This window comes from Acinonyx jubatus, chromosome F2, assembly GCF_027475565.1.
Source record: "Acinonyx jubatus isolate Ajub_Pintada_27869175 chromosome F2, VMU_Ajub_asm_v1.0, whole genome shotgun sequence".
NCBI lineage: Eukaryota > Metazoa > Chordata > Mammalia > Carnivora > Felidae > Acinonyx > Acinonyx jubatus.
The window spans coordinates 66,699,777-66,715,853 of NC_069394.1; the positions used below are offsets into that span (position 1 = coordinate 66,699,777).

The window sequence follows — 16,077 nt, forward strand, 5'->3', positions numbered from 1 at the left end:
TCTACCTCTCCTCCTGGATTTTGAGTCCAGGGGCTGTGTTCTGACTGTTTTTGTGTCTCCAGAAGCTGAATAGAGTATCTGACAGCTAGCCCATTCTTAATTAGTATTTGGTAAATGAATGAAGAAATGAATAGATAGGTTATGTTCAGTTCTGAACCCAAAAACTGCACCAATGCTGGGTGAGGATGCAGCTCATTAAGTAAGGCTGCTTTCTGGTGCCTGAAGAACTCAAAACAGCTTTGATTCAAAATGTTGGCAAAATAGACTGCCTCCACTATTTTGACTTTTTCAGAAATGAATTGATGAGGTAATACATTTTGAAGCAATGCCACAGAAATATACCATGTTGTGCTTTTGAAACTGAAGTATGACAGTGAGGTTGTGTTTCTGGCTTATGTGTTTGTCATAGTGAAAGGGGATTTATTTACTGGCCTCCACCTATAACTACACACTCTAGAAGTGGCCTTCCTCTTTGGAGTTTGGTTTCCCTTCCTCCATAGGTGGAGGAAGAGATTTGGCACATGGAAATGTGTAATCTGCTCTAAGGAAACAGCCAGCCAGGCCATCCTTGGCTATTGTAACACTCCTCCAGTATTTATGAATATTTGCTAAAATGATCTAAGCACTTGATTGTAAAGCTCAAATGTAGAGTCTCTGGGGTTCTAGAGTACCTAAGCTACAACCCACACTTGTGGAGATGCCCTATTGAAAAAAATGGCCTGAATTTTCTGGGTGCAAGCATTTAATTTATGCAGCTCTGCAAAGCTAATTTCAGTCACGCAGTGAACATGTGGCACGATGTATTCCAGGCTAGGGCTGGCTTTGCTTATGTAGTCTTGCATTGTTAAATGTATTTGTTTCTTACCCCTGCGTATTTAATTGCATATATAAATATAACTATGCTTTAAAAATCTCGCCTAAGGCAGGGAGGGCAATTTGTGGAATTAATACCCCCATTTCGGCCTCCTACATCTATGGAGGCTTCACTAATTGATAATAGCATCCTGGGGCGCCTGGGTGTCGCAGTCGGTTAAGCGTCCGACTTCAGCCAGGTCACGATCTCACGGTCCGGGAGTTCGAGCCCCGCGTCAGGCTCTGGGCTGATGGCTCGGAGCCTGGAGCCTGTTTCCGACTCTGTGTCTCCCTCTCTCTCTGCCCCTCCCCCGTTCATGTTCTGTCTCTCTCTGTCCCAAAAATAAATAAAAACGCTGAGAAAAAAAATAATGATAATAGCATCCTGTCTGCCACCATGTTGGAGGGCTACTTCAGTCTTCTCCAGAGCCCCTCATGCGGCCACTGTCAAAAGCAAGAGATCAAAGCTCAGCTATGTAGTATTATTATACCTCATTAAACCAAATAAGTAAAATAAAACAAATCAAATCCAGTAAAAACTAAATAAAAGAAGGTAAATAAATGAAATAATTTTTTTAATCTTTATTTATTTTTGAGAGAGAGAGAGAGACAGAGCGTGAGCAGGGGAGGGGCAGAGAGAGAAGGAGACACAGAATCCGAAGCAGGCTCCAGGCTCTGAGCCGTCAGCCCAGAGCCCGACTCGGGGCTCGAACCCACGACCTGCGAGATCATGACCTGAGCCGAAGTCGGACGCTTAACCAACTGAGCCACCCAGGCAGGCGTCCCTATAAATGAAATAGTTTTATTTGCAACTTATCATTTAAAACAGGTTACCAGACTTTTTCTGTAAAGGACTGGATAGTAAATACTTTTGGCTTTACAGGCCAGATATGGTCTTTCTGTCGTATGGTTTTATTTGATTATGTTTACTTTTTTGTTTTGTTCTTCTGGATTTTTATAAACAATTATTTAAAACTATAAAAACCATTCTTAGCTCCTGAGCCACACAAAAATGAACTGCAGGCTGTCTTTGGTTCATTGGCCATAGTTTGCTGACCTCTGATGTAAAACACTGTGTTTTACAGTATATAAAGATGATTGTAGTGTTTACCATTGAAATCTTTTGTAGATGTAACTCCAAGAAGGACCTAGGGCACCTATTTCATGTGCAGGATTATATAAAGTTATGAAATCCCAACATGCATAATTCATGTTACGTTGGATACTGAAAATACAATGCTTGTGTAAATAGGGCATGAATCATATGTTCTTATTGAGTTATATAGTTTGCAGCATAGGAAGGGCATAATAATCCCCAAATCTGTCTGCTTAGATGTAACTTACAATCTTGCTCCCCCCCCGCCCCCCCGCCGCCGAATCTGTTGAATAGGTAGAATTTGGAAGTCCAGGCAGGGGTTTGAGTGTAGACATCTGTGAATATCTGATTGGCATCAAAACTTATCTCACAGTGGGTGGAAGTGTAACTTGTGGAGACTAACGACCTAGAAAAACCCGTCTGCCCTGAATATGAGATCTGAGTGTGATATGAGGCTTCAGGAAGTTGCATTTGCCTAGGACCCATGTAAATGGCTGCATCCTTCACGAATTCACCTGTTTTTATCTCCTATTCAAAAGGAAACTCCAGAGACTCACTGCACATGGTTGTGGTGTCTGTCTCTCATGTGATATCACTTCCCTTTATTTTCTAAAGGGACCTTTGGTCCTCCTCTTTTCAATCTGTAGAAACTGGTGATTCCAAATTCAGTGCTGCATTGCTGTGCATTTCTTTTTTTATTTTTCGCCCCTGAAATCAAGCAACTCTCATGGATACATATGGCCAAGATGAGGACCGAGAGGTGAATAGAAATATATTGGTGAAAAAAAGTGCAAACAGAATTGTGTTGATCTGGGTGATTCTAGAAACAAGAATAAACCCAGAACTCTCTTTCTGGAGCATAATACCATCAAAGTAGGGCCATTACTCAGAATAATCTTCAGGAATGCAAAATTGGCAACTTGCCCCACGTTGTCAACTTGCGAATTGTACAAACATGTTGGATTATTATTGTCTGTCTTCACCGAACATATGCCTTGTTAGGTGTGGATAGTCTAAGAAGGTATGGGAAACCTGTCTGGGCTTGTGTTTGCTGTATTAGGGCCTCACAGAACAAATCCACTGAATTTCAAATAGATCCAAGTTATCCTTCCATTTCTGTTGCATTCCTTTTTTGTTTCCTGCCACTTTGTAGGAATATAAAGTATATATACGCACACGTATATTATAGATGGATATAGATTGATATGGATATCAATATGTATATAGACAGACATCCAGATATATAAAATCCAGGTTTATAATGCAACATGAAACATTTATGCCTGCCTTCCCTGTCTGACAGCATAGCTAGGTGGAAGGTATTAATTATGGTACAAGTGTATGATTTCATTGTTGTCAGAATCTCTTGGCATGTAGTAAGTCCTCAATCGTTATTATAGACTCCACGGGTAGGGTTCGAGTCATGGCTCCACTCTTTAGCAACTGTGTGTTCTAAATTTTTTTGAGGCTTAAATTTTTTTTATCTGTAAAATACAGCAAATAGTAATAGCTAATTTATAAGGTGGTTGTTCTGATTCAATGAGACACTATATTTGATAAAAGTTCCTTATACAATGTAGAGAGTTATATAAATGTTAATTAATTTAATTTAAACATATATTGGCAATATTTCTCCCCTCTGGCTTCTTGCCCAGCAACTGTTCCAGGCCCCAGAGATCTGTGCTGGCTGTTTCCATAAGACATCGGTGCAGATGAAGCATGTGGTGGCGGCTGAGTTCTCCACTTCCATCTGGATGTTTTTGGCATTGCACAGACATTGTTTCAGAATGCTGAAGTCACAATACAGCCTAGTATTAAAAAAAAATCCCCACACGATATCAATTGTGTGTAGTCAAGTGCTCAGTGTGTAGGTTCTTGGCCTCTGGGAACTTATCTTCTCAGGCCTCCTGACCCACAGGTAATTACCATGACAGGTAATGCTGTTGGGAGGCTTTGGTTTGATCTTCAGGAACACACATCTTTCTCCTTCCACGAGATGAGTATCCTTAAACATCCTGACAGGAAGTCATTTTGGAAAAATCTATATATCAAATAACTATGCTTCAGAAGTTAAAACAAAACCATAGAATGTTTTATAATCAAGAAATTACTATTTAGATGTAATAAGTACTTAATGATGATGGGGCAAGTGATAATGTTGGAGGAAGAGGTTTGGGTCCTTAAAACTAGGCCACTTATGACTGCCAACATTATATGATCAGAAGAGGGTGGTGAGAAGAGCTCAGGGTCAGGCGTCCGACTCAATACAGCTCTTGTGCTGCAGAGAAATAAACCCATCGGCCAAGAAACAGTCAAATGCAGGGATTCAGCACTAGTTCAGCGTCTTGCCATGGCCAGGAGTATTTCTTGTCTTGCTTTCAAATAGGAGGTGAGAGCTTGACTGCCAGGAACATAAGCCCCAAGTCAGGAACATAAGAACTTAGAGTCAAATGGTCCTGGCTCTCCATCCAACTTTCCCTCCTTCCAGTGCTCAGTTTGTCTGCTTCCTTTCATTGCACCAAAAGAATCCATTCTCTTCCTGTGACCATAGCTAGCAAGCCTTGTACAGACCTTTTTTTGGGAGCTGGGAGACCTGGGTTTTGCTCTCCATTAGTACCAGCTAGTCAGTGGTGTGGTCCTGGGCACCTGGGCATTGGTTTCCTCTTCTGAGTTAAGAAAGGATTGAGCCAGATGCTTCTTGGTGTTTCTTCTCGATTATATTTCTCTATCAGGAGTATGTTGGAGACGGTAGGATGGCTGTGCCTAATTTATATTCTCAATTTTACTGCTCAAAAAAGTCTATAATGCAGGCAAACAAGTTTTTTATTTGCTGTTGATTAGCATCCCTCCCCTTTGCTCCCACATGTAGAAGTAAAGCTGGTACTTTTGGTACCAGCTTTTTGTTTTGGTTTTGTTTTCCTTTACCTGCAAGTGTCACTGAGAATGGAATCTCATGATCACTACAGATACAGGGGGCAAGGCTATTAAACATAGTTCTTGTTTTTCATGGTAGTTAGGTTCTAAGCAGCCATGAATGCTGAATTACCGAATAGTGAACGATCACTCTTAGGGGAAATAGAGGGTTAGGTTCCCTCAAGCCTCTGGTTACAACTTTTCATCAGTCAGTCATTTGCAACTTTGTTTATGTGTGTTTCTGTTCAAAGACATATATATTTAATACATGTTGTTGATTCATTGACATTGAGCTCAAGACCCATGTCTACTGGAAGCCGATCCAACAGAAGCATTGTCTCTGTGACGTACATCCAACCTTTCTGTTCTTAGAAGCACTAGACACATGATGCAGCACTACATTTGTAGGCAATGGAATTTTAATTTCAATTTTAAACAGTGGAATTCCCACTGAAAAGCGCAAAATGTGAAAAAAGTGGCACTCCACACACCATGAGTGCTACTTGTTTGTAGTTGAGAGCTGAAATAAGAAGGCAGAGCATCACCTTGTTCAACCTCAGTGGGAAGTGTGCAAGTTGGACAACTCAGATTCTGCTCCATGCCGCTTATGTCTTTGAATGATTGTCCGAGAGCCACAGTATTGATTTTATGGTTACACACAAATTTCAGTGAACAGGTAAATTTTCGAATACAGAACCTGCAAAAAAAATGAGGATCAACCCTATGCTATATGAGATCACAGTGGGTTTCAGTTTGAGGGAACACGATTCTCTGCTTTGTTTGAAGCCCATGTAGATTACTGTTTGTTACAGTGATGCCTAGTCTCTAAACAAATCTCTAAACAAAGAAGATAGAAATAAAAGTGGCTGAAAGAAACTAGAGGCTTATTTTTCTCTCTTATGGGACCATATAAATGCCCCAAAGTGGGCTCTCCTGGGTGGAGTAAATGGCTTGCCCTCATCAGGTTGCATTTGGCACATCTGTGTTTCAGCTCAGGGAAGATAAAGAAAATAAATGCAGGGCAAAGATCCCTTCTTAAGAAAGTGATACAGGTGTTGCACACATCACTTCTGCTCAGATTCTAATTTACCAATGCAGGCTGGAAAATGCACTTCTCATGGGGAAATCACAGGGCCAGGCAGAAGTGTCAAATAGATTTTAGTGGTCCTACTCTATAGGAATAACACTGTATTGCATTAACTACACTCAATGATATCATTCATTTTATTTTATTTTTTATTTTTTTAATGATTGTTTATTTTTGAGAGAGAGCGAGAGAGTGCAAGCAGGGAAGGGGCAGAGAGTGAGAGAGGGAGACACAGAATTAGAAGCAAGCTCCAGGCTCCAAGCTGTCAGCATGAAGCCTGACATGGGGCTCAAACCCATGAACTGTGAGATCATGACCTGAGCTGAAGTCGGACGCTTAACCAACTTAGCCACCCAGGTGCCCCGATATCCTTCATTTTAAAGCCACGAGGCATCAATTGCAGTACAAGAGTGAAGCTGATATGAAACAAAAACAGACACTCAGATCAATGCAACAGAATAGAGAACCCAGAAATGGACCCACAAACATATGGCCAACTAATCTTTGACAAAGCAGGAAAGAATATCCAAAGGAATAAAGACAGTCTCTTCAGCAAGTGGTGCTGGGAAAACTGGACAGAGACATGCAGAAGAATGAACCTGGACCACTTTCTTACACCATACACAAAAATAAACTCCAAATGGATGAAAGACCTAAATGTAGGACAGGAAAGCATCAAAATTCTCGAGGAGAAAGTAGGCAAAACCTCTTGGATCTTGGCCGCAGCAACTTCTTACTCAACACGTCTCTGGAGGCAAGGCAAACAAAAGCAAAAGTGAACTATTGAGCATCAGCAAAACTAAAAGGCAACCGACAGAATGGGAGAAGGTATTTGCAAATGACGTGTCAGTTAAAGGGTTAGTATCTAAAATCTATAAAGAACATATCAAGCTCAACACCAAAAAACAAATAATCTAGTGAAGAAATGGGCAAAAGACATGAATAGACACTTCTCCAAAGAAGACATCCAGATGGCCAACTGACACATAAAAAATGCTCAACATCACTCATCATCAGGGAAATACAAATCAAAACCACAATGAGATACCACCTCACACCTGTCAGAATGGCTAGCATTAACAACTCAGGCAACAACAGATGTTGGGGAGGATGCGGAGAAAGAGGATCTCTTTTGCATTGTTGGTGGGAATGCAAGCTGGTGCAGCCAATCTGGAAAACAGTATGGAGGTTCGTCAAAAAATTAAAACTAGAACTACCCAGGACCCAGCAATTGCACTATTAGGTGTTCATCCAAGGGATACAGGTGTGCCGTTTCGAAGGGACACATGCACCCCATGTTTATAACAGCACTATCAACAATAGCCAAAGTATGGAAAGAGCCCAAATGTCCATCGATGGATGAATGGATAAAGAAGATGTGGTATATCTACACAATGGAGTCTTACTCGGCAATCAAAAAGAATGAGATCTTGCCATTTGCAGCTACGTGGATGGAACTCGAGGATATTACGCTAAGCGAAATTAGTCAGTCAGAGAAAGACAAATGTCATATGACTTCACTCATATGAGGACTTTAAGACACAGAACAGACGAACACAAGGGAAGGGAAACAAAAATAATATAAAGACAGGGAGGGAGACAAAACAGAAGAGACTCTTAAATATGGAGAACAGAGGGTTACTGGAGGGTTTGTGAGGGCGGGGTGGATTAAATGGGTAAGGGGCATTAAGGAATCTACTCCTGAAATCATTGTTGCACTATATGCTAACTAACTTGGATGTAAATTTAAGGAATTAAATTAAAAAAAAAAAGAGTGAAGCTGATAGATAGACTTAATGTATTATTGATCTATTCTTAAAACTTGCTTTGGATTTTTAGATCTAAGGAGGCTACAGCCAAGCATCTGACATGATAACTATGTTGAAAGGAAGTCCTTGGTCAAATATCAAAACAGCAAATTGACCTGACAATATTTAGCTCAGATATGCAGTCTGTTAAATAGTTAATAATAAACTGCTATTCCATTCATTTGGCATAAAAAATTCATGTGTCAGGCACAGGTGAGGTTATCTGAAGAAAGTGTTATTGGGTGCTGGGACAATGGACATAGAGGGAGAAGAGGGCTGGGTGTAGAGGAGATGGGTGCTTTGGAGAGACAAAGCCGGCTGAAAAGTCTCAAAAGCTGCTTAGTGATAGCGAGGTAAGAGTGGCAGGTGGCCGAGCATTGAGCCTTGCGGCTTGAGGGCCTCTCATCACTCCCTTTGGGCAAAATACCTTGGCAAATAAACTGACTCATTAATTTTTTTCATATTCAAGGTAGAATATAAGTTCTACACGGCCCTTCAGGGAAGATGGGAATTTCTCTGACTAGGAGCTATGGACCTAGATTTGAGTAGTAGTCTTACCACTTGTCATCAGACTTTGCAGCAAGGATACAACCTCTCTAATCCTCAAGCTCCTAACTTATAGGCTGGGGCTAACAATAGCCCTTATCACGTGGGATTAACTCAGTTTATGGGATGTGAAGAGCTAGTACACTGTCTGGCACATGGTAAGTGCTTTTAAAATGTTCACCTTGCTGGTGAAGAATGGGAAGAGGAAGAAAAAGACAAGGAGGAGGATTTGAAAGGATAATTTGAGGTTTGAGGGACATGTAAAAAGAAGATACGGGGTTTGTGGAAATCTTAAACCAAGAGGCTAGAAGGAAAGAATGATAGGAAGGAAGGCATGGAAGCAGGGAAACTTAGGGTATGTTCCAAGAGTAGCATCTAGTCTCTTTACTTTCTTCTGTAGGACATGTGGAAGGATGGTGAATGCTAGGGTAAGAAAGAGAAGTGTGACATGATTATGAGGGGCCAGGAAAAACAGGCTGAGGTCTCTCTTTCAAATTAGGTAAACAATGGAAACTACCATAGTTTTTTAATCCATATGACTGAGGTGTTTTGTAAAAGCAATCCCTATGATTTCTAGAATCTCAGGATTATGCTACTGAAGGGAAATGGAGTGAACTTTTATTTCCATTTCCTTGCCACTCATTCTCCCACCTATTTACAAGTCAGGATTTGGTTTGCAGATGTACCAACGCTCTACTCTCAGCTCATCTGAACAGAGGTATCAGAAATTGGAAACCAGTCTAGGCACTTCAAGCAGGAAGGACTTAATACAGGAATTAGAGGTTTATGAAACCAGTGAAAGAAGGGGGGAGTGAGTGTCAGGGAAAACTGTCACTCGTGGGCAGGAAATAAAAAAATGCCACAATCACACAAGTTCTGGCAATGATGTCAGCTAGTTGCCATGTCAAAGTTTAATGATTTGCAGGAAGCTGCCTGGAAGCAGCCATCAGAATCTCTCAACCACCCACTGCCAAAGCCCACACACCCACCTGTTGCTGCCTGGGAGAAATGATGGCTTTTGTATTTCCTTTGGCTTTTAATCTCAGGCTAGTTCTCTCTCGCTGTCAGGACCTAACTTGGAGCCTTGCAGGCAATGTAGCTCCGAAGCTTCCAAATCTGTGGTGGGGGAAACCATAAAAGAGGGAAAATGGTGCCATATTGCTGACACATAACCTGACACCTCTGTGTAGAGTGTTGTCCTGGCTCCAGCTAGTGGACGTACTCATCTCTGGCTATTTGGAAGAATTCAGGGGTGAACATTTGTCCTAAACTTATCCAATTAGAATAAGTCTCAAGGTTTTTCATGGGACACTAGAAAACAGGCTTCCTCTATTTTGCTGTAATTCAATTTGAGAAGGCAGGAATATAAAGACTCAGGAGCCATCTTGCATTCAAAAGGTTAGAATTTGCCAGACAATAACGCCCAAAACACAAAGGAAAAGAGAACTAAACTAAGAAATCAAGTTCTGATGACTCATTCGAGCTCCTGAGTTCAGCCATGCTTGAAGCTAATCCTATTACCAGACTTATCAATTTTATGAACCAATAAATTGCCTCTTTGCATAAACCATTTGGGTTAGGTTTTCTGTCACTTGTAACTGAAGACTAGTTAGAAGATCATGGTGAAAATGGTCCAGTTTGAGTTCCACAGATGTTTATTTTGAGATGCAGTAATTAATAAAACATAGATTTTGATCCTAAAGATCTCATTAACTAGACACATTCACAACTAACTATAATCCCAGCAAAATAAAATCATCCTTGATGCCAGATTTTAGCCCAAAAGCATAAAGCCTGACCAGTCTTGAATGTGTCAGAAATCAGAAGGCAGAATACCCTTGGACACATATTGCAAATAGCAAATACAGTTGTCTCTGTTGTCCCAGAAATTCCATGGTTCCTCAGGGAAGTGGCTCACCAGGAACAACAATGGAAATGACGTGCAATAGAGGTATAGAAAAAATATCTGGGCATTAATGTTATTTTTCAAAAGCAACCAATTCCGGATAAAGGAAATCATTTTGACCCAAAGCTTTGTTACTGTTTCTTTTCTTCCTTTACTCTGTTACCCACCCTCAACAAAATGTTTTAGTGGAAGCAAGGCCATATCGATCATCATGGTTTCAGAAGATATCATGGGAAAATGTCAGTCTTATCTTGAAGGTACAATAAGGACTTATTTTTTGTCATCCTGTTGTAGCTCTCTAAGGGGAGGGATGGTTTTTGTTGCTTTATATGCATGTATACATGCCAATATGTGCATGTATGCACATTCTCACTGTTAAAGTGTATGGCAATGGTGTTGGATACCTAGTCTTGCTTGGTGGCATTTTGCAAAATGTATACTCAGAATACCCTGTGTTAGGCAGTAGTCCCAGGATATCTGGGACTCCAGAGCTCCAGAATAAAGAGAAGATTTGCTAAAGCTCCATTTATAGATGACTTAACTTGGGAAGGTTGTTTCTCTATGGGCAATGCTTATCTTAATCAAAGATGAAGACATTTGGGGAAACTCATTCATAACTATAGCTCAGTATTATTAAATGTCATTCTATGGAATAGATTGAATCTAAAGGGAGATTTTAATTAAGGAGCCAGTGTTACACTTACTAATTAGCCCTTGCTTGCTTATTTTCTTTCACAAGCAGATTTCTTGTCAAGAGTTGAAAATGTCTCTATAAATGCCTATCTCTGTCCATATGGCTGCCTCTAAGTCACATTGTTCATGGACTTTGATAGGGAGAGCTAGGCGTTAAAGATGCTGGTTAGAGCAGTGTCCCTTCTGCTCCAGGTACCATGGATGAGAGGCTTCCTCCATTCCTCAGAATGAACTGACTATTCTTTAAACATTAGAAAATGCTCTGACTGTGTCATATATGAACTATGTTGGTTTGGAGTGATATCTTTTTTTCTTGGCAAGAGTACTGTCATATCCCTTTTATTTTCCCAATTAATTATTAAATCCCTTTCATCTGTTTATACTAGCAGGGCGTCCATTTTCTGCCTCTTGTGCTTTTCTGTGACTCTAAATTACCCAAGGCCTCTAGGCATTTACTTAGTCTTACGACGTGACTTGCACTTCCAAATACTGGGCAAGGAGAGAATTAAGAATTCATATCAGTCCTTTGGTGTGTTCCAGTTCTAGATGGCTTTTGATTTCAGGCTGCTGAAAGCCAGAAGCTGATGCAGCTTAGTCCATCCTTATCCACTTCCCTTTTAGGCTTTTGAGGTTAAAGGTCTGAATTTGCGTATTACATGATTTGTCATCATCCCCAAAATACAAATATGCTGCTGTATGGCATCTACCTTTGCACTTATAGTATAGGACTTGGCTTGGATTCTAGGCCCCCAATTTAGACTACTTGCCCCTGTATGGAGTGTCCCTCTTTGGGGCCCTTGGTTTCCTTTCTTGCCAGGCAAAGTCAGCTAGAAACATTCTAACCCATCAGACAAATACAATGTGATTGAGTCTAAAAAAGGAAAAGGTCAGAATTTTAATCTCTTTCCCCTTGAAATACCCCTTGATCTTTATATGAACTTACCTGCTGTCTTGGTATCCAGCCCTCTCTACAAAGGGGTAGCCTGAGGGACAGTCTTTGACAAGCTACAGAGTCCCATTTTGCTTTTCCTACAAGGTTTTGGGTGACTTCATATTCAATATGTGTTCAAAGAAGAGAGGCCATTCATCTGTGCAGATAAGTTAAAGAGGATCAGCTCCCAGGTGACTTTCTGCTTTTGTGAAGGACTAGCATTGATTGGTAACTTTCTTACCAGAAAACTTTTAAGTTTTCCTCACCAGGCACTGTGTTAGAACATAGTTTCTAAGATGGGATTTGTGGGTTTCTACACAAACTACTGTCCAAATTGGGATAATTTTGAGTGTGAAAGGGGACACTAATAATTATACTGGGACAACAGGTTTAAACCAAGACTGTTGGAGGCAGAAGGCAGAGATGTTTCGTGATCCTGTGTGTGGATCTACACATTCCCTGAGTGGTGATAGGTATGTGTTGAGGGTGATGCAGGACTGGCTCCTTGATAGACTTCTCTGTGTGCAACAGGCCCCAATTACCCCAGAATTCAAACACTTGCAAAATGTTTAATGGGTAAAAAGTACCAGCAAAAGTGATTTTGTTACTCAAGAGTCTTGATAAGTATACTGATGGGAAGTACTGATTCAGCAGTCAAGGTACTTGAACAGATTTGTGATCATTATAATTGTTGTTTTTTTTTTTTAAATACTTTAAGTTTATTTATTTTTTGAGAGAGACAGAGACAGCGTGAATTGGGCAGGGGCAGAGAGAGAGAGAATCCCAAGCAGGCTCCACACTGCCATTGCAGAGCCCGATCCAGGGCTCAAACCCATGAAAGCACGAGATCATAACCTGAGTCAAAATCAAGAGTTGGATGCTTAACTGACTGAGATACCCAGGTGCCCCTATAATCATTGGTTTTGAACTAAATTTTCCTTTTCCTTTTTTTCTCTCATATAAGAAATTAATAAACAGTAGAGATCAAATATGTTCAAATAAATAAACTGCCCAGTTTGCTGAAATTGGATCTAGTTTTTAACTAAATTTGTATTGTTAGTTATGAAAAATATGGAATATGGCTGGCCTTGAACAAGGCATGACATATCTTCTTGTTTTCCCATTCTAGCTTTTTTTTTAATCAAAGACTTTTTTTTTTAAAACCAAAGGCTTTGCTTCACACAATGTCAAAATTTTATGAGCCTTTTCATCAAATATCTTGTAACTTCTTCAGCTATTTCAACAGCTGAGACATCTATAAAATGAATAATATCAAGACCTTAGAAAATATATGCAAGTTATAAATAAATGGGAGGTTTAGCCAAGAAATGTTTAGAATGTTAGAAATGTTTCTTTCACAAGTTTGTTTCGTTGCTGTACCTCATGTCTAGGCACAAGCTAATATAGCACACTAATGAACTTCAGTAGAAACAGTAAGTGCCCACAAAGATGACAATCAGAAGAATGTGTCATGTGCTTTCAACTTCTCAAAGTCATAAAGCACACATTTTTCCAGCTTAACCAATTTTTCCAGTAGGGAGCATTACCTTATGGAAGAGTTTTATGCTTGCAATCAGGAAACCAAAAGAACTAGTTTTCAGTCTAGAAATAGTCATAGTAATAGTAATAATAATAAATTGATAAGAACCTAAAACCCCAAAACTGGACTTCATGAAGGGTTGGAGTTTATAGTTATACTATTGGCATTATTTAGGAAGCCAAAAAATCAACATGAAATTTGGTACCAGGATGAAGCAAGCATTAAACTCTTGAGGAACATTTCCTCAACCCATATCACACAGAATTTCCATAGATAACATTTCGAAGTGGATGAGCTCATAATTCAAATTGAAAGACATATAAGAAAATAAGCCAGGGGTGCCTGGGTGGCTCAGTCGGTTAAGCGTCTGATTTCAGCTCAGGTTGCTATCTCATGGTTTGCGAGTTCTTAGCCCCACATCAGGCTCTGTGCTGATAGCTCAGAGCCTAGAGCCTGCTTCAGATTCTGTGTCTTCCTCTCTCACTGTGCCCCTCCCCTGCTCACATTCTGTCTCTCTCTCTCTTTCAAAAATAAACATTAAAAAAAAAAAAAAAGAAAAGAAAAGAAGCCATCTTGAACAAAAGTCGGCCAACAAACATGCATACACACACACACAAACCAGGAAGATTAGAGCCTTCATAGAATAATCTAATAGTGACTGCATATTTATTAAAGATATAAAAGAAGAATCAAGAACATAAGAAAAGAATAAAATACTATGATAAATAAACAGAAAATCAAATAGCATTTCTATAAATGAAAATGAGTTTGTTTAAGATTCAATTGCTGGTTTGTTAGTCAGTTTGCATCTGCAAATGGGTAGCTCTGGCTACATAATGGAGATATAATTGTGAGACTTTCACTTTCTTGGAGCCTGTAGTGTGGTGGAGCATGATTGGCATGATTCAAATTACCAGAAAAACAAAATTAATCAGTTAATTAATGGATAAGTTATTAGAATAACTAAGGAAAATTGAAGAAAAAATTAGTGAACTAAAAGACATATCTAAAATAGAAATCAAATAATTAATTTAGTTTTCCAGAATATGGTTTGGAAAGATAAACAGATACAAATGTAAAAGAAAGTTTCAAAAATATGGAGAATAGAATTAGAAAGATCAGCATATAGTTAGTAATAGTTCCAAAAATGAGACTAAAACAAAAGAGGCAATTATCAAAAAGACAATGGCTGAGAATTTTTGAGAACTGATTATAGACTTGAAATAGCAGTTCAAGAAACACAACATATTCCAAGCAAGATAAATAAAAATACCACCACATAAATATATCATAGTGAATCTGCAGAACCCCAAAGACAATGAGAAGATTATAAAAGTAGCCAGAGAGAAAAGATAGATTTTTCTAAAAGCAAAAAAAAAAAAAAAAGTTAAACTGAGAGTAGATTTCTAATTAGAAACAGTATAATGCAGAAAACAATGGAATATCACCTTCAAAATACTGTAAAAATTCCTGTCAACTTAGAATTTAACACATATCTCAAATATAGATCAAAGACCTAAAAAAGAAAAAAAAAACTCTTCCCAAATATCTAGTTGACTGTTAAATTATGGATGTAAATGAGAAACTTCCCAAGAGCCCAGAGAAGAAGCACACAAAGATAGAGGTCTATCTTCGAAAAACAAAATGCTCTTGGTGAGGGTGTAAGTTTAGACTTCTACAAATTGAGTTCCCTACCAGCACAAAGCTGAGGCTGAGTATATCTCTTCCCAAATCCTTGGATGATCACTAAACTACTCAAGAAGGGAGGCTAGGGGGCAAGGCTAAAAATTAGAAACTGGGGGAAAAACCTAAGCAAAAGCATCAATGACTATATACAACAGAGGGACAAATTCTTCAGTTAGAATCCAGGAATTTAATTTCCAGTTGTCAGAAAAACAAAACAGAATCCATAGTCCTTCCAGTATATTATGTACACTTTCAAGTTTGACCAACTTACTAGACATCCAAAGAAATAGGAAATTATGAGCCTTACTCAAGGGAAAAAATTATAGTTAATAGAAACTTGCTTTGAGTGGGTCCAGATATTGGATTTAGCAGATGAAACCTTCAAAGCAAATCTTACATTTAAAGATGTAGATTGAAATACATTCAAGTAATTGAAACAAAACATGATAAAATAAGAGAATAAATAGGGAATTACAACAAGCAAAATAGAAACTGAAAAGAACCAATTGGACATTTTAGAGCTGAAGACTATAATAACTGAAATAAAAACACACCAAATGGACTAAAAACATATTTGAAATATCACAGAAAAGAATCAGTGAAACTGAAGGTAGTTTAATAGAAATTATCCAATGCAAAAAACAGAAAAAAATGTATTTGCTGAAAGGGGTGCCTGGGTGGCTCAGTTGGTTGGGCGTCTGACTTCGGCTCAGGTCATGATCTCGCAGTTGGTAGGTTCAAGCCCCACGTTGGGCTCTGTGCTGACAGCTCAGAGCCTGGAGCCTGCTTCAGATTCTGTGTCTCCTCCTCTCTCTGCCCCTCCCATGCTCATGCTCAGTCTCACTCTGTCTCTCAGTAATAAATAAACGTTAAAAACTTTAAAAATATATATAAAGAAAAACAAGCATATGGAAGAACTGTGAAGCAATATTAATAATTCCAACACATGTTATTAGAGATCCAGAAGGAGAAGAGAGAATTGTGTAGAAAAATCATATGATGAAATAAAGGCTGAAAAT

General features: G+C 39.2%; 1 long non-coding RNA gene across 6 annotated transcripts in view; it reads left to right on the forward strand.

Annotated features, from left to right (window-relative positions):
- The window catches only part of LOC113594681 (uncharacterized), a 140,147-nt gene that overhangs the window by 13,879 nt on the left and 110,191 nt on the right, over positions 1-16,077 (forward strand). The gene's annotated exons all lie outside the window — the stretch shown is intronic.